Consider the following 19,521-nt stretch of genomic DNA (forward strand, 5'->3'; position numbering starts at 1 on the left):
AGCCAACACGCAGCCTTGACCACTCAGATCCCATCCTTGTAGCTTTGGGCTTGTGGGGGGCATGGTCGCAACCCCTTACTGCCAAATCTCCAAAGAAGGAGCAGAGAAAAGGAAGGAAAAATAGCCAGAGGTCAAGGGAATTTGGACAGAAGGAAGGGGGCAAAGGGAGTGAAGGGGACAGGGTGAGGAAGGGTTGGAACGGGGAGCTATGCTCAGGGATGGAGCAGAAGTCTCAGCACAGAACCCAGGCCTGGGGGCTGCTCCTGTGGCTCTCACCTTTCTCCTTCCCTGCCTCCCTCCTCTTCTCTGAGAGGCCTTGGGGAGGGGGGCCCTCCCTATCCAATTAACAGAGAAGGAGCAATCAAGGGGAAGTTGTTAATTTGCTGATGCTCATTAGGGGCTCTTAGCACAGAGGCTGTTGAGGTCTGATGGTGTCAGATGATGAGGAGGAGGGTGCGGGGGACCAGAATTCTGTCTCTAGTGGCTCCTTCGCTCTACTTGCAGGCTGGTGCGGCTCGGGGAGAAGGATGGTGAGAGGTGTATTCCTAGGACATGGTGCCGGGCTTTAAGTTAGAAGAAAACCTGTAACGAGAAGGGGATGGCACACTGGAAAGAAGTTGGATGAGAAGTTGGGAGTAGTGGACATGTAGGAAACCAGAGAAGGGGTCTAGAGGTCCCTAGTGGGAGAGTGGACTTAAGACTGTGGAGGAGGGAGGTCGAGATCCATTTACTAGGGGACTGGACACGGAGCTGCCAAAAGGAAGGGAGGATCTTCCATTCAGGTGTTGGGTTGGGGAGCTGTTCAGCGGTACCAGGCAGTGCTGGAGGGTTGCTATGCCCCCGGGCAGCCACTGGGTGGCAGCCCTCTCCCAGATACTTAGAATCAACTTGTGGGGGGCATTTGAGAGTGGGAAATCACCTGGGAGGGTCCCAGAGACCTGAGGAAGCATCAGGCAGAGTCTGATTCCTGAATTCCAAATATCCTCAGGGGGAGGGGAACACTATCTTGGAGCATCTGTAATTTCCCCACCTCCCCGCGGCTCGCAGGCTGACTGACACGTGGAGCCTCTTCAAATGGCTGCAATTGCTTCAGTCACCTGGGATGTTACTGAGGGAGCAGCGGGGGTGGAGGGAAGGTGATGAGGTGAGGTGGAGGCAGGCGAGGACTGATTGAGGCCAAGGAGCAGCCTCAGGAGGAGTCTGGGGGAAGACAGAAGGTATGAATCAGGAGAATCAGCTTCCAGACCTGGCCCTGCCATTCATTAGCATAGGCAGGCCCCTTGACCTCTCTGGGCCTCGGTTTCCTCATCTGTAAGGCAGAGATAATATTTATTTCACAGGATTTTTCGAGGATTACATGAGCTAATGCATGGAAAGTGCTTAGTACATTGGCATGTACCTAGTAAATCCCAATAAGTAAATAACTATTATTAGTATTAGCATTTGGATCTAGTGGTAAAACCACCAGTGCAGCCAAACCAGGGCAGAATCTGAGGCACTGGTTCTTAACCCAGGCTGCACATTCGAATCACCTGGCGAGCTTTTAAAACTGCAATGCCAGCTGGGCACGTTGGCTCACTCCTGTAATCCCAGCACTTTGGGAGGCTGAGGAGGGTGGATCACCTGAGGTCAGGAGTTTGAGACCAACCTGGCCAACATGGTGAAACCCATCTCTACTAAAAATACAAAAAGTAGCTGGGCGTGGTGGCGGGCACCTGTAATCCCAGCTACTCGAGAGGCTGAGGCAAGAGAATCATTTGAACCCGGGAGGCGGAGGTTGCAGTGAGCCAAGATTGTGCTATTGCACTCTAGCCGGGGCGACAAGAGCGAAACTCCATTTCAAAAAATAAAAATAATAAGATAAAACTGCAATGCCAGCCAGGCGTGGTGGCTCACGCCTGCAATCCCAGCACTTTGGGAGGCCGAGGTGAGTGGATCACCTGAGGTCAGGAGACCAACCTGGCCAACATGGTGAAACCCTGCCTCCACAGAAAATACAAAAATTAGCCAGGTGTGGTGGCACGCACCTGTAATCCCAGCTACTCAGGAGTCTGAGGCAGAAGTGCTTGAACCCGGGAGACAGAGGTTGCAGTGATCGGAGATCGTGCCACTGCACTCTAGCCTGGGCAACAGAGCGAGACTCTGTCTCAGAAAAAAAAAAAAAAACTGCAATGCCAGGGCTCCACTTTAGACCAGTTAAATCAGAATCTCTGGGGCTGTGGTGCGATCTTGGCTCACTGCAAGCTCAGTCTCCTGGGTTCACGCCATTCTCCTGCCTCAGCCTCCCAAGTAGCTGGGACTACAGGCACCCGCCACTACGCCTGGCAAAGTTTTTTGTATTTTTAGTAGAGACCGGGTTTCACCGTGTTAGCCAGGATGGTCTCGATCTCCTGACCTTGTGATCCACCCGTCTCAGCCTCCCAAAGTGCTGGGATTACAGGCGTGAGCCACCACACCTGGCCTTTTTTTTTTTCTTTTCTTTTTTAAGTTGGGGTCTCACCCTGTCGCCCAGGCTGGAGTGCAACGGCACAATCTCGGCTCACTGCAACCTCCGCCTCCCCGGTTCAAGAGGTTCTTCTGCCTCAGCCTCCCGAGTAGCTGGGATTACAGGCGCACACCACGACGCCTGGCTAATTTTTTGTATCTTTTGTAGAGCTGGGGGTTTCACCATGTAGGCTTGAACTCCCGACCTCAGGTGATCCACCCACCTTGGCCTCCCAAAATGCTAGGATTACAGGCATGAGCCACTGCGCCCGGACAATCGCCCAACTCTTTGAGGCCTTTAACATATAGCCAATCTTGAGCAACCTTGCTCTTCAGAACCTATGGGTCTGAATTATGGTTTCATAGTGTCACAGGCCCCAGTCTTAGGAAGTTCTTTCTTATATACAACCTAAATCCCTCATGCTGTTGTTTCTTCTTTGTTTGAGAAGTGATGGGTCCTTGCACACACACATCCCCTCATCCCTACCCTGTACATCGCAGCAAACCTTCACCGAGGGTTTTCCTGGATCAAGCCCCAAGATTGACCCTGTGGACATGGTGAGGATTGGCGGAGTCCTTGCCCTCAAAATATCCCAGTGTGGAAAGAGAGACAAACATGTTGACTTGTGACTCTAGTGCAAGGGCCAGGAGTGAAATAGAAGGCTGAGCCAGGGCTGCCAGCAGAGAGAAGCAGGGGGGCAGTCACTCTGACAGGGGTTTGTGGGACAAGGATGAGGAAAAGAGGAAGTTGGTGTTGGCAGGGCCTTAGTAAGATAACACTTGAGGGATCCAAGGGCTGTGATTAGTGTCTCATTACTTCTTTCTGCTTCTCTGGCCCACCCACCCCTTGTCCAAGTCCTGACAGAGGATACTGGCTCCTTCAGCATCCTCCCAGCTTCTTCTCCATGCTTCGTTTTCTCTGGCCCCTGCAGTCCTTAGACCTCAGTACCCTTTATCCCCACCACGGACTGAGAGGGAAACAGGCGTGAAGATATTTCTCCTTCTGCTGGCAGGAGGCATCTAGCCAGGGCCCACTTAGGACTTTGGCCTTGTGCTCACCTAGGTTCAAATCTCAGCTCTGTCACACCAGTGCTGTGTGGCCCTGGGCAAGTAACCTAGCCTGAGTCTCACTTTTCTCCAGAAACCATAAAACCTAGCTAATGCCCATGCTGTTGAAACAATGTGTGTCTAGCAAACAGTAGGGGGTGTTCCATCAATAGTGGCAAGCATTATGATCATCCCTGAAAGGCTGATGGGGGCAAATTCCCCATGGATGCTTCCCTTGCAGATGGCCCCATCTGCTTTAGGTGCAGAAGCGCCCTCCAGCCTCTCAGAGATGGGTGAAGAGGGAGGGTAAAGAGGGGGACAAGACCCCCTGGGATTTCCAGGCAGCTCTTCTCCGCTCCCCCGTGCGTGAAATCACACGCGCCCCAATCTGTCTGCATCCACTTCATCTGCCGGCTCAGCAAATGCAGAGACAATTAAGGAGTTAATTAGCACGCATTGGGAAGGGACTGGGGACCTAAGGCTGATGGGACCCAGCAACACGGCCTCCCCACCCTCCATACTCAACGTTGTCCCCCCACCACCTGCCAACCCATAACCCTCATCTTTTCCACTGCTTTCTCTTTTTACCAGTCCAAACACTCCTCTTACCCCACTCCCACACTTACCTGCTATCCTCACCCTTTCTCCCCCCACCTTATGCTATCCTGTCTCTTTTCTCTCATTCCTCTCTCTAATCTCTTCTCTCCTCCTCCACTCAGCTTTTCTCCCTTTTCCCACTCAAGTCTCTGTCTTCTCCATCCTTCTAGGACTCACCCTTTCCTCCTCCCCACTTCCTCCTTCTAATCTAGCCCCCTCTTCACTCCCCATCTCTTCTCCCTCTCCTATTCATCACCTTTCCCTCTCCAACTTGAATATGGGTCTCAACAAATGTGCCTGTCCACTGGTTCATGAACATGGGGCTCTGTATCTGCTACAGGAGTCCATGGGTTCCAGGTTGCCTGTCAGGCAGGTGTCTGCCTCTGCAATCCTGAAGGAGTGACCTCTGGTCCTCACCGTTCCCCAGCACCTCTCATTCCTGGCTCTCTCGGTGTCTCAGGCTCTCTTTCTTGTGCCAGTGCATCTCTGGGGGGCTCTCTCCCCATACTGCTGCCTCTGTCTGGGTCTCAGCAGTTTGTCTGCACATCCAGGACCATGTTGAACCCTTCTTTTTTCTCCCCAATTAGGGGGTTGGGGGACAGCAGATGGCCACCTTCCTTCTATGGCACATTACAATTTGTGTGTCAACATGCCATTTGGGGGAGTCAAGACTTCAGAAGGGAGGGATCATTAAAGAGACAATAGGCTGGGCATGGTGGCTCACACCTGTCATCCAAAGCACTTTGGGAGGCCGAGGCAGGTGGATCACTTGAGGGCAGGAGTTGGCCAACATGGCGAAACCCCATCTCTACTAAAAATACAAAAATTAGCTGGGCATGGTGGTAGGTGCCTGTAATCCCAGCTACTCAGGAGGCCGAGGCAGGGAGAACTGCTTGAACCCGGGAAGCAGGGTTTGCAGTGAGCCGAGATTGCGCCACTGCACTCCAGCCTGGGAGACAGAGCCACACTCCATCTCGAAGAGAGAGAGAGAGAGAGAATATACAGAGAGAGAGAGGTGGAGAAATCGGGGCCAAGGCAGAACTTCAAAGGGCAGATGGACACACAATATGGAGTGAGAGGGAGGAGTGGAGACAGATGGAGAGGAAAGAGAAGAGAGAAGGTAGGGAGAGATGGAAAGATAGAGACTTCAAGATAGGGAAGAGACTGTTAAGGTCCTTCCCTGCTTTCAAATTCTGGGTCTTTGAGAACAAGCAAGAAAGGAGAGAAACAAAAGGTTCACATAGTGCCTGGGGTTATTTCCCCTCGCAGGAAACTTCCCTGGTTATCTCCCTACGGTAGCACTGACCCCCACTTCCCCCCTACACCACCTGCCCTAGTTTCTCTGTTTTGGGGGCTCTGGCTGGCCTGAGAGCAGATCTGTCCTGTCTCCTCCTCTTGCACCCCCTCAAGTCGGGGTGCTCCCCCAGAGCGAGCAGCGGCTGTCTTGACTACCAGAGGAGGTGACGGAGGGGGAGAAATGTGGCTGAGACAGGCCTGGTGAGAGGAATGCGCCCAGGTCCAAACACAGCCCGCATTCGGTAGGTGCATTGTATTGAGGGCGCCCTCAGGCGGGACTGGCTCTCTAGCTCTGGGGTGCTGGGACCTGGCCTGAGTCTGGCAATCGTAGCCTCTCAATAGCGTTTAATGAGTTGTATAATAAGGAGCACCCCTGCGGGGGTTCTGGCTGGGTCTGGGCTTCCCAGGGCCTGGGGACACCTTCTTCCCCTGCATCAGTTGGCTTTTCAAGGCGCTTGTGTCTCTGAGCTGTCCCCCAGCTAAGTACAGTCCTCCCCTCTCCCCATCCCCCATAGGAAGACCCCTCTACAGTCTGCTGCCCTTCCCCACGGACCCCCCTCCCACCCTACCCAGGCCCCTCTGGAAGACGCAATCTCAGCGCCCAGGGCGGCCGCCCAGCCAGAGGAGGCAGTGCCGGTGAATAATTCATGGGGCTGGGAGGCCCTTATCTCCCTGGCCGGCCCCACCCGGGGCCCCGGCGCTGGGCCGCCGTCCCGCGGCTCCCCGCTTTATCTCGACGCCCAGCTTGTAATGCAGCCCGCCATATCACAGGCAGAAGGGGAGATTAATTTTCTGGTTTTGCATGGGCGGGGAGGGGGAGGGGGCGAGGGGAGGTGCTGGGGAGCAGAAGCTGGGATCTTTCCGATTTCAGACTCCAGCGGCTTAATCCTCTCCCAGGCCTGCAGGAAGGGGAGGAAGAGGTTGTTGCAAGCCAAATTTCATCATCAGCGGCAGCCCCAACAGAGGGAGGAGGCGGCGAGGGGCAAACAGACGGGAGAGGCAGCGGCGCTGGCGCAGAAAGGGGAGTTGTTTGGAAACAGGGTAATAGGCGGCCCTCTCAGCCTCGGCTCACAGGAGGCTCAGCTTGTCGGGAGCTGGAACTCGAGGCCGTGTGGGGCTTGCACGTGGGCACATGTATGTGCACACACAGGAGCTCCGGGCACATAGGCATACTCTTTGGGAACAGACACCAGGCTGGTGTCCGCTGCACCTCACACAGTGCCTGGCACAGAATAGACAAAAAAAAAAAAAAAAAAAAGTTGACTTACTGAGGGGCTAAATGTCTGAGAGAATGTTGATGATCTGAGCACACACAGCTCCACATGCTCCTGGAATCTGGCTCTGCCGTCTTCTTGTCATCTGCTCGGTGGACCCTGCATGTACAGACTGCTGGCTTCGTTGGTTTTCTGTACCCTCATGGTCTACACAGGTCAGTGAGGGTGGCCTGGGAAACCTGCAGGTTCCTGCTGCTTCTGCTTAGATGACACAACTACCCAGAGCTAGTAGAATCCACCATCTGTTAGCTGAGCACCTATTATATGCCAGGCCTTGGGCTGGGCAGCCCTGTGTTTCCCAAGATCAATCAGAAGTGGGTCCTGCCTTCAAGGAGCTTATGGGTCAGCAGGGATGACCAGACACATAGGTGTTTGGCTCTGATGCAAGAAAGAATGTGATGCTTGCCAAGAAAGAGGTACTATTAAAGAGTTCAGAGGCAGGAGAGAGTTGGAGATGACCATGAAAGCATATTGGAAGAAGTGGTATTTGAGATGGGTTTTGAAGGATGATAGGAGTTTGCAATGGCCATAATGGCATGGGAGGGAGGCAAGGTATTTCAGGTGGAGGGATAGTATGAAAGAAATGTTGATGATGGAGGACCAGGGTGAAGCATAGGGAGGAATTTAATCTGTCTGGTTGGCTGGAGGTGGCAGGGAATAAATAGTGAGGGCCAAGGCTGAGAAGTAGGAAGAGGTGAGGACATAAGTGTCCAGGGAAATTGGATTTGCCCTGGGGTTACTGGAGAGCAATTAAATGGTTTTGAGCAGGAGGTGGCATAATCAAGGTAGTACTGGGATAAGATAAAGACAGCCAACATTTATTTAGCAAGTATGTGCTGGGCATTGTAGTAAGTGCTTCAAAAGGAGTTATTAAATCCTCACAACCTTCTTAGGCAGTATCATCCCATTTTATAGATGAGGAAATAGAGTCACAGAGATGCAAGCAATAGAATGGGGATCAATTGAAGACCCAGAAATCAGAGACAGGAAGCTTAGGATAAATTCTTTAACACCCCAGGTGCTTTTGGGTATGGAAAAAAATGTTTGTTATTTTTTGTACTTTGATGTCCAATTTATTAATCTCTATTCAAGTAATATTCCCCAAATACTCCCATACTATTTATACAACCAATAAATCAAAACTCAGAAATTTAGCAGGTTATGTTTCCTCAAATATTTAAACATTGATTGCAAATGAAATCAAATATCAAACTCTTCATAAATCTGTTTTTCTTTTCTTTTTTTTTTTTCAGAGACAGTACCTTACTCTGTTGCCCTGTCTGGAGTGCAGTGGCACAATCATAGTTCACTGCAGCCTCAAACTCCTGGGCTCAAGCAATCCTCCCTCCTCAGCCTTCCAAGTAGCTAGCATTACAGACATGTGCCACAACTCTTGGCTAATTTTTGTTTTTGTTTTTGTTTTTGTTTTTTTGAGATGGAGTCTAGCTCTGTCACCCAGGCTGGAGTGCAGTGGCGCAATCTCCGCTCACTGCGACTTCCGCCTCCCAGGTTCACGCGATTCTCCTGCCTCAGCCTCCTGAGTAGCTGGGATTACAGGCGTGCGCCACTACGCCCGGCTAATTTCTGTATTTTTAGTAGAGATGGACCTTCACCATGTTGGTCAGGCTGGTCTCGAACTCCTGACCTCGTGATCTGCCCGCCTTGGCCTCCCAAAGTGCTGGGATTACAGGAGCCACCGCGCCCTGCCTAATTTTTGTATGTTTTGTAGAGACCAGATCTTGCTGTATTGCCCAATACAGGTCGGTCAGTACAGGTCAATCAGGCAATACAGGTATCTCTATATTGCCCGAAATCCTGGCCTCAATCCTCCTGCCTCAGTTTCGCTTATAAGGTTTAAACACCTTTAAAAGCAGACAAAACATACAATACAATTATTGCAAAAAAATCCACCCACCCATTAAGAATTTAAATTTCTCTGTTTAATATTTCCAATATTATGTTCTTTATTTTTATTCTTTTTTCTTTTCAGAGATAGGATTTTTTTGTGACTTAAACTAGGGAGTAGAGATTTACCTTCTCCAACAGGCTGAGGCTGCAGAAGGAGTTGATTGGAGATGGTTTGGGACCGGGCACACAAATCCTGGCAGGGTGGGGCTTCCAAGGAGATTTTCGGGGAGTTCATTATGCAGCTCTTCACCTATTTCATCAGAAATTGTCCTCTTTATGCTCAGACCAATCATAGGTTCTAGTTTTGTGTGCGTGTGACCCTAATCTTTTCTCCAAATAATTCTAGTTTTGAGTACCTTATCTTTACAGCACAGCCCACCATGTAACCACTGTTCTCGGTGGAGCCTGGTCTGGTTCACTTAAGTCAAAAGCCCTTGGTCAATTGGTTAACTGGAACTATATCCCTTCCTTCTCATCAACCACTAAGACCTACAATATTGTCAGCTAGGGTGCTGAAGCAAGGGTCTAAGACGTGGTATTAAGAGCTTGAATTAGGGCAGTGGCAATGGAAATAAAAAGGAAATGACAGTTTTCAGACACTCCATGAAGGCAAAATTGACTTCTATTAAATGGGGGATAATAGCTTACCTCATAGAATCAAATGAAAACACGTGAAGTCCTTTGTACCTTATAAGCACCATTAAGTCCTAGTTGTTTTGGCTTTTGTTATGTTACTAGTACAAGCGGTCAAGGAGGAAACCTTCGGGGTTTCATCAAACTTTAAGGGGTAAACAGAAAGCAGACGCAGATAAGAGGCTGAAAGACAAAGGGACCTGAGAAAGATTGGCCAAAGACATGGGAGAAGAACAGGAGAGGAGGAATGTCCCTTAGGCTGAGAGGGTGGGAGGCAAAGGAACAGTTACAGAGGCCCAGGAGTGAGTTACAGAGGCCCAGGAGGGAGGTGGTGAAGGCCTGAACTAGGTGGGAACCATCTGGGTGTGTTAGGATGTCTCCTGGGACACACCTGGGCTGTAGGTCTTAGTGGTTGATGAAACAAAGGGATATATTAGGGGGAATTGCAGATGGTGGCTGACTGGATGCACTGATGAGTGTGAGGGGAAGCTGGCAATTGTAAGTTCGTGTACTTGGGGCCTGGCCAGGTGCAGAAAAGGAAGGTTGGGGTGGCCCTAGGTTCCTACAATGCACAGAAAAAAGGTACCCTATTGTGACTAGGCTTGACTCTCCTTTGCAAACAGAAACTACTGTCTTAACCATGTGGCCCTCAGCTTTCTAGTGCAGCTAGCACCTTCTGCTCAACCTCCACCCTTTTCCTGGGAAGCAGAATTATAGAAGTTTCTTTTTTTCTTTTTCTTTCTTTCTTCCTTTTTTTTTTTTTTTCTTGTGAGATAGAATCTCACACTGACACACAGGCTGGAGTGCAGAGGCACAATCACGGTTCACTGCAGCCTCAACCTGCCAGGCTCAGGTGATCCTTCCACCTCAGCCTCCTGAGTAGCTGGAACTACAAGCACATGCCACCACACCTGGTTAATTTTTGTATTTTTTGTAGAGACGGGCTTTCACCATGTTGTCTAGGCTGGTCTTGAACTCCTGAGCTCAAGTGATCTGCCTGCCTTGGCTTCACAAAGTGTTGGGATTATAGGTGTAAGCCGTCATGCCCGACCTATTTTTTTTCTAGTATAATATTTACCTTAAAATTTTTGACCAGGTGCAGTGGTTCATGCCTGTAATCCCAGCATTTTGGGAGGCCAAGGGAGGAGGATCACTTGAGGTCAGGAGTTTGAGACCAGCCTGACCAACATAGGGAAACCCCATCTCTATTAAAAATACAAAAATTAGCCGGACATGGTGGTGCATGCCTGTAAATTCCTGCTACTCAGGAGGCTGAGGCAGGAGAATCACTTGAACTTGGGAGGTGGAGGTTGCAGTGAGTCAAGATCGCAGTATGGCACTCCAGCCTGGGCAACAGAGCAAGACTCCATCTCAAAAACAAAACAAACAAAAAAATTGGTATAAATTGCAAGGTTATCTATGTAAGTATTAACCTTTTTTCCCTTCCTCCCCTTATTTATGCATGTATTTGAGACAGGGTCTCTCTATGTTGCCCAGGCTGGACTTGAACTCCTGGGCTCAAGGGATCCTCTCACCTCAGCCTCCTGAGTAGCTGGGATTACAGGCATGTGTTTATGGAACTGGCAGGGTCTTTAGAAATGATCTAATCCAGGCCGGGCGCAGTGGTTCACACCTGCAATCCCAGCACTTTGGGAGGCCAAGGTGGGCGGATCGCGAGGTCAGGAGATCAAGACCATCCTGGCTAACATGATGAAACCCCATCTCTACTAAAAATACAAAAAATTAGCCGGGAGTGGTGGCAGGCACCTGTAGTCCCAGCTACTCAGGAGGCTGAGGCAGGAGAATGGCATCAACCTGGGAGGCGGAGCTTGCAGTGAGCCGAGATCGCGCCATTGCACTCCAGCCTGGCTGACAGAGCGAGACTCCGTCTCAAAAAAAAAAAATGGCCTAATCCATCTTTCACCTTTATCATTTAACAGACAAGGATACTGAGGCCAGAGAGCATCACAGGCATGATTAGTGACAAAACTGGGATTAGAATCCTGGTATCTTGACTCCTTGTCTAATATCTTTTCCCCCTGGTTACCCTACTGCAAGAGAACTTGGCCCCCATATTACCCATTATCACCTGGCTGCCTGAAGAGATTTTTCTATATAATTAGTCCTTATTATGGCTTGCCAGGCCTAAAAGCCCTGGCACTGGGGTCTTATTAGGGGGATCGTGGTGATCATCGCAGGGATAAACCTTCAGAAAAGATGAGTCCTGGCCGGGCGTAGTGGCTCATGCCTGTAATCCCAGCACTTTGGGAGGCCGAGGCGGGCAGAACACCTGAGGTCAGGAGTTGGAGACCAGCCTGGCCAATGTGGCGAAACCCTATCTCTAGTAAAAATACAAAAAAATTAGCCGGGCGTGGTGGCAGGTGCCTGCAATCCCAGCTACTCAGGAGGCTGAGGTAGGAGAATCGCTAGAACCCTGGGGGCAGAGGTTGCAGAAAGCCAAGATCGCAACACTGCACTCCAGCCAGGGCAAGAAGAGCAAAACTCCATTAAAAAAAAAAAAAAAAAAAGACAAGAAAGAAAATATGACCGCTTTCTGTGCTTATCAAAAACAGGAGTGGGCCAGGCCCAATGGCTCATGCCTGTAATCCCAGCACTTTGGGAGACTGAGGCGGGCAGATTGCTTGAGGTCAGGAGTTTGAGACCAGCTTGGCCAACATGGTGAAACCCTGTCTCTACCAAAAATACAAAAATTAGCTGGGCATGGTGGCGGGTACTTGTAATCCCAGCTACTCGGGAGGCTGAGGCAGGAGAATTGCTTGAATCCAGGAGGCGAAGGTTGCAGTGAGCCAAGATCACACCGCTGCACTCCAGCCCCAGCCTGGGCAACACAGTGAGACTCTGTCTCAAAAAACAAACAAACAACAACAACAAAAACCAGGAGTGGTGTTGGGGAATTTCAAGAAATAGAAGATCATCAGAAGTAGGGAGAGATTAGAGGTAGGAGATGGAGGCCGGGGCTGGAGTGGATGGGCTCCCATGGGCTCCTATGGGCTCAGTGAAGCTCTGATCTAAACCCTATGTGAAGGACTGAGAGAGGGAAGATAAAGTGATGGTGGGGTGGGCGGTGTCTACAGCGGTGTGGTAGACCAAGGACATGGGGTTCAGTATAGAATAGGGTAGATGGCTTTATCCAAGTTGAAGGATCCACAGTCCAGCCCCCAAACTGGCAGCACCTCTCCATCCCCCCTGGGCCTCTGACCACTCTTTCCCCATCCCCCTTGGACCGCTGGAGGTAATTGCTCTCCATTTGGCCATTACTTAGCTCATTAATTGTCTAAAGAGGAAGAGCAGCCTGGAGTGAGAGTGGTTGGCAGAGAAAGCAATGAGTAGCGAGGACTCTAGGGGAATGGATGTGGGCCTGGACCTGGAATGGGGCTGGAACATTGTGGGGAAGAGTGGGTCTCATATATCTGGCTTGGGCCAACTGAATGCCCCTGCTCAGATCCAGTGTGAAGGAACCACTTTTCAATTCTAATAGGCCACCAATGCTTTCACTCTCAAATACCCTAGCATCCCTGATCTAATCACCACTCTCCAACTTCTCTACTGTCGTCATCACCACCATCGCCATTGTGGTAGGCAGCCTCTAAGTTGGCTCTCAGTGACCCCTGCCTCCTGGCATTCATGCCCTTCATTGCATGGCATTCATGCAATCCTATCCCTTTGAGTGTGGGTTGTATTTAATGACTCACTTCTAGTGAATAGACTTCAGCAGAGGTGACGGGATGTCACTTCACGATTAGGCTACAAAAACACTGTGGCTTCCGTCTTGGTTACTCTCTCACTTGCACTGAGGAAAGCCAGCTGCCATGCTGTCAGCTACCCCACGAAGAAGCCCACATGGCAAGGAACTGAGGAAGACCCCAGGCCAACACTCATCAAGGTCCAAGAGCCTAAAACGAAATGAATCCTGCCAACAATCATGTGTGTGAACTTGGAAGAAGGTTGCTTCCAGTCGACACAACAGATGAGGCTGCAGCCCCTGCTGACACCTTGGTAGCAGCTTTGTGAGAACCCCTGAGCCAGAGGCACCCAGCCCTAAGCCATGCTCCAATTTCTAATCTATGTAAACTGCAAGGTAATAAATGTATGCTGTTTTGAGCTCCTAAGTTTTGGGGGTAATTTGTTATGCAGCAATAGGTAACTAATACAGCCACCATCGCCACAGTCATCTTCAAATTCACATCATCAGTATCACCATTACCACTCCCAACACTACCATGCTCTCAAACTCACCACCAAAACTGCCATCATAGCCATCACCACCACTACTTTATACTCAAATGTGGATTCTATCATGAGCATCATGACCACGATCATCACCAGTAGCTGCAAAATTCATCCTAGTATCCAATATGTCCCAGACCTTATGTAAGCCCTAAGGTTATGAAGGGGCAAAAGACATAGTCTGTGCCCTCAGAGAATCAGCTGGGGACTCTAGTTAAGAGATTAGAACACATTCATAAAAAGTGGCTCATGCCTATGATCCCAGCACTTTGGGAGGCCAAGGCAGGCAGATCACTTAAGGTCAGGAGTTTGAGACCAGCCTGGACAACGTGATGAAACCCCGTCTCTACTAAAAATACAAAACAATTGGCCGGGCATGGTGGCAGGTGCCTGTAATCCCAGCTACTTGGAAGGCTGAGACAGGAAAATCGCTTGAACCCGGGAGGCAGAGGCTGCAGTGAGCCGAGATCACGCCACTGCAGTCCAGCCTGGGCAACAGAGCAAGAGTCCTCCTCAAAAAAAAAAAAAAAAGTGAATGGTAAGTCAAGAAAGCCTATGCTTATTGCCACTGTGGGTCAGAGTGGGAGGGAAGGGTTCATGGAGGAAGGGACCTCAAATCCAGGGGATCAAAGAGATCTGGATAGGCAGAGGAGGAAGGGGAAGACGTGAGTCAGCCTGATGGTTCATGTGAAAAATGAAGTGAGGAGATCTAACCAGAAGGAAGGCCAAGCAGGAGAGCAGTGAGAGATGAGGTTGGAACCAGAAAAGAAGCATATGAAGGTATAATGCATTGTAAGTTTGTGCATGACTCTATACTTCCCAGAGCATTCTCTGTGCCATCCTCTTTAACAGATGAGAAAACTATGGTTTAGAGCAATTTACAGATCTATCCAGTTTTTAGCTCAGGCATGGGGAGACAGGCCTGGGGCTGAGGCCTCCAACCCTCTGCTCCAATGGGAGGCAGTGTGGAGTGATGGGATCCATCCAACCTGAGTCTCGGTTCCTTCCAGCTGGTAACAACGGGCAATTATTCAACGGCCACATCCACTATACCTACCTCTCAGGCTGTAGTATGGGCCAGATATATGAAAAACACTTCCTATATCTGCATGGTGCTTGGCACATGGCAGCCTGGTAATAAATATTAACTCCATCCCCTAGCCTCCCTCCACCATCTCCTCTCCATCACCTTGTCCACTCACTGGAGGCTGGGTGGAAGTTGTCTCGTTCTGTATTCAGGCAAGCCTGCCACCCTGCACCACTCCGGGGCGCACCATTCACAGGAGGACATAAGGGTAGGAGGAGTTAGGAAGGAGACACTATTGACCAACTGCCTCTCAAACCTCCCTCTTCAGAATGTCTTTCCGGATTGGTCTGAGGAGAGTTGACAGCTACTCCTCTCAGTTCAGGATTGTTTGTCCAAGAAACTGCCTTATCTCCTTTCCCAGACAGACTGTGCCCTCACCCCACTTCGGGAGGGCAGGGACCAGAACTGGGATCCTAAGACAAGAAGGAACCCTGTGGAGCCATGTCCAGGCCCAGCCTTCAGTCAGGGAACGCACGAGGAATCCCATTGTCTTGTAACAGGACAATGCTATTGGCACAATTGTTTACAACTTTCATATCTCCGGCTTTGTTGATACTCACTATCACCTTAGGACGCAGGCCTTATATTTGTGTCACCCGCATTTTATAGATGAATAAACCGGAGCTCAGAGAGGTTAAATGATGTTGCCCAAGACCAGTGAAGCAGCGAGTGGCTGAGCCTCCCCTAGGGTCTAGGGATGCCGAATGCCGTTGTTCTCTCCCTTACCCGCACTGCCCCAAGGCTTAGAGAGGCTTAGTGACTTGCACGAAATCCCTGCACTTGGAAGCGGTAGGGGGGTTAGAACCCAGGCCTCCTCTCCAGCCCCCAGAGCAGTGTTCTTTCTGTTCCATCACCCTGCACTGGGTAGAAAAACTGCTGCGGGGAAACAAGTTTGGCAGTTGAGAGGGAGAAAGGAGGGGAGGGGAGGAGGAAGGAGCTTGGGCTCTGCTGGTGACTGTGGAGAATGGGGTCGATATAGAGATGGGAGGGTTGGGACACCAGGGTCCCCAGGTGGCAGGGCCTGGGACCAGCCCTCCTCACTCTGTCAGGCCTGGGACCAGCCCTCCTCACTCTGTCAGGCCTGGGGCTGCAGGCTGCCAGTGCTCTTCCTTCAAGACCCCCAGAGAGTCTGAAATCAAATATTCCTCCTCCCCTGCTCAGGCAGGCTTACTGCCATTGACAGCAAATGTATTGCTCTAATCTTTTCTCATTTTGCCAGGATGGGCTCCATTCTGACCTCCCTCCCAGCCTTGAAGGCTTCACAGAGGCAGGAGGGAGGCACGGAGGAACAGGAGGAATGAGATGGGAGGGAGGAGCAGGGGTTGGGCTGTAAATGGGGCAGCCACAACGATTCCAGGTTTCATATGGCCTCGTCTCTAGAAGGCTGGAAGATACTTCGAATTTGGAGGAAGTCAGTTCCTCTGCGTTCCCCGAGGGTTTCCCTGGGAAAGCAGATGGGAAAAGCTTGGTAGGCAGTAAGGAAGCAGGCCCTGGGGCCCCAGAGAAACAGACCAGGCTGGGTGTGTGTGGGTGTGTGGGGGCGGATGCTGGAGCCAAAATTCCAAGCTTGGGAGACTATCCTGTTGAGAAGAGGGGTAGGTTGTGTGTGTGCACCCTCTCCAGAGTGGCTGGCCTGCCTGCCTGTCCCGCTGTCCTCTGCCATCCAGGGAAGCCTTGCCAACATGAATGGCCCTGCTCTTTTGCCTGCCTCTCCTTCTGGCCTTCTCTGCTGGGAAGCACTCACTTGGGAAACCTCAGACAGGCATTGTGGGAGAATCAGAGGTGTGGGAGGGTGGGTGGAAGAGTCCTGGGAGGCACTTGGCCTGGGGGACAGGGATGGTGCCCAGAGCCCAGGCAAGGGGTGGAGGGGCAGATAGGGCAGAGGGGTTGTGGGAAAGAATTAGAAGCTCAGAGCCAGCTGGGGTCCATGAGAAGGGAAGAGCAGATGAGTGGGGCTTGGCTGGGAAGGGGAAGGGTGGCACCTCCAGAGCAGGAGTGAGGCAGGCAGAGTCCAGTGCTCCGCCTGAGAAGCTGGGAGGCCAGAGGCCCTGGATTCTACTTCATTTGTTCTGCTAAAATCAGCCCTGAGCATGTGTGTGTGCGTGTGTGTGTGTGTGTGTGTGTCTGTCTGTCTGTCTCTCCCAAGGTAGGGTAGAGTCCCTGTGCCCCATCATGGTGGGCATCCCTTTGTCTGAGTGTATCTTCGGGTTGGGCCAGAAAGTTTTCTGGGTCCTGATGGTTTATGAGTGGAGAGGGCCTCAGCCTCTGGCGGTGGGTAGGGGCGGGTGTGAGCTGCCTTGTCCCTTTGAGGCTCTCTGGCCCTTCCCAGGGAGAAAGTCCTGGCTAGAGTGTCTGAGCTGGGTGGAGCTCTGCCCAGGATTCAGCAGGGGAGGGAAGGGAGTGGAAGGAGGGTTCTGGCCTCCCAGTCCTCCCTTCTGGCAGTGAGCTGCTGCCTTCTACTGCTGGGCAAGGCAGGCCCTGCATGTCAGCAAAGATCTCAGAATTGTTACCTTTCTAGACAGACCCCCCTGCCTGGCATGATCTTCCTTCTCTCCTCTGATTGTCCCCAGCCCCACTTTCAGAATGGCTTCCCTGACTCCATAGGTCTCCATCCATTCCCTGCACTTGCGAGGTCCATGGGAAGCCACTCACTTGGGATAGCCATCCTGCCTTGTAGGAACATTTCCTCCTCTCAGTCCCTCTTGTCTGAGGATAGCTGAGGTGGAATTTGAGAAATTCTCTGTTTCTATGCCTCCAAGGTCCAACCAGACAGGAATGACTACTGGCTGCCACAGGAGCCCCCATGCAGGTGTGAGTCCAGTGCTGCGGACCTGGGACAGGTCACCCCACCCTGGGCCCCTTACCTCCCCCAGCTCTGGAGAGACACCTCCCTTACAGAGTACTTAGGTCTAACAGGTCTCAACTGTGGTCTATAGAGCCTGGCCCAGAAGCTTGACCTCACCCCTCTCTCTGTTTAGAGCCTGTTCACCATGGGCCTCAGCTTCCACGTTGCACAAGGGCTGCAGCGCCCCCTGGTGGCCCAAAGTCCTTTCTCCCAGGTGGCTGCGGAGGATGGCAGCTGATAAGGCCTTTAGAGGATATCTACACCAGGGGCTTCCAACATTTTTATTCTTTTATTTTTTTAACTTAAGCCAGGAGCAGTGACTCACCCCACCCAGTAATCCCAGCACTTTGGGAGGCTGAGGTGGGCGGATCGCTTGAGCTGAGGAGTTCCAGACCAGCCTGGCCAACATGGTGAAACCCATCTCTACTAAAAACACAAAATTCGCCGGGCATGATAGCACTCGCCTGTAATCCCAGCTACGCAGAGGCTGAGGCAGGAGAATCGCTTGAACCCGGAAGGCAGGGGTTGCAGTGAGCTGAGATCCCGCCATTGCACTCCAGCCTGGGCGACAGAGCAAGACTCTGTCTCAATAGTAATAATTAAATTTTTTTTGCAGTGATGGGATCTCACTATGCTGCGATGGAATACCTGGCCTCAAGCAATCCTCCTGCCTCAGCCTCTGAAAGCATTGGGATTACAGGCGTGAGCCACCATGCCTGGCCCAACCTTTTAAATTTTTTATTTATTTTTTATTTTTAATTCTTCTAGGTAACTTATAGAACCCAGCATAACCTTTCTATTTCCAAAAAAATTTCCCTGACCATGACCATATGGCAATAGCTGTACTTTTGTTATCTTTTGACTGAGAAAATACATAATGATTGAGTTCTGGATCGCATCATTAAAGCTCATTTGGATCTCGTCTCCCAGCAATCACACAGTTACACAGTCAGTTACACACAGATGGGCTACTCAGTCTTTATGGAGGCCAGGGGCTGAGTCTCTCATGATCACTCCAAGGTTTCTACAGTTTGGGAACCACAGATCTATATTCTTCTTATGTAACAGATGAGGCCTAGAAAGGGGAAGGAACCTGATAAAATTCACACAGCTAGAGAAGTTGTGCCAGAATTTGAATTCAAGATAGATGCTTGTCAAAGGGACCGCAGGGGCTTAAATAGGGAGGAAGGTGCAGACAGGGCTCGGAGGAGGGGGCAGCAGAACAGGGCTGTCTCCAACAGGGGCAGGGAACCCCACCTTATTTCCTTACCTTTCAGATTCAGGTAAGATATGCCCATAAAGAATGACCTATGGGAAGGAGATGTCAAAAGAACAAATACAAGGATGAGGGGAGAGGAGCAGCCAGCTCTGCTTAAAGCCCCTTCCCCTATATACCCAGACTGTGCAGGTCATTTTAACCTCTAGGTTAAGAGTCATTTAACCTCGGCTAGGGGCAATGGCTCACGCCTGCAATCCCAGCACTTTGGGAGGCCGAGGCGGGCGAATCATAAGGTTAGGAGCTCGAGACAAGCCTGGCCAACGTGGTGAAACCCCGTCTCTACTAAAAATACAAAAAATTAACTGGGCGTAGTGGCAGGCGCCTGTAATCCCAGCTACTCGGGAGGCTGAGGCAGGAGAATCGCTTGAACCCAGGAGGCGGAGATTGCAGTGAGCTGAGATTGTGCCACTGGACTCCAGCCTGGGCGACAGAGTGAGACTCTGTCTCAAAAAAAAAAAAAAAGAAAAAAAAGAAAAAAAATTACTTGCCTAGAGATTAAATGACTCTTTTTTTTTTTTTTTGAGACGGAGTCTTGCTCTGTTGCCCAGTCTGGAGTGAAGTGGCAGGACCTTGACTCACTGCAACCTCCGCCTCCCAGGTTCAAGCGATTCCCTTGCCTCAGCCTCCCGAGTAGCTGGGATTACAGGCGCCTGCCCTCATGCCCAGATAATTTTGTATTTTTAATAGAGACGGAGTTTCACCATGTTGGTCAGGCTGGTCTCAAACTCCGGACCTCAGGTGATCCACCTGTTTAGGCAAGTCACTTAACCTCTCTGAGACTCAGCTTTCTCAATGGTAAAATGAGAGTGAACCATAATGTCTT

The sequence above is a fragment of the Pan troglodytes genome, chromosome 10, assembly GCF_028858775.2.
Source record: "Pan troglodytes isolate AG18354 chromosome 10, NHGRI_mPanTro3-v2.0_pri, whole genome shotgun sequence".
Lineage (NCBI taxonomy): Eukaryota > Metazoa > Chordata > Mammalia > Primates > Hominidae > Pan > Pan troglodytes.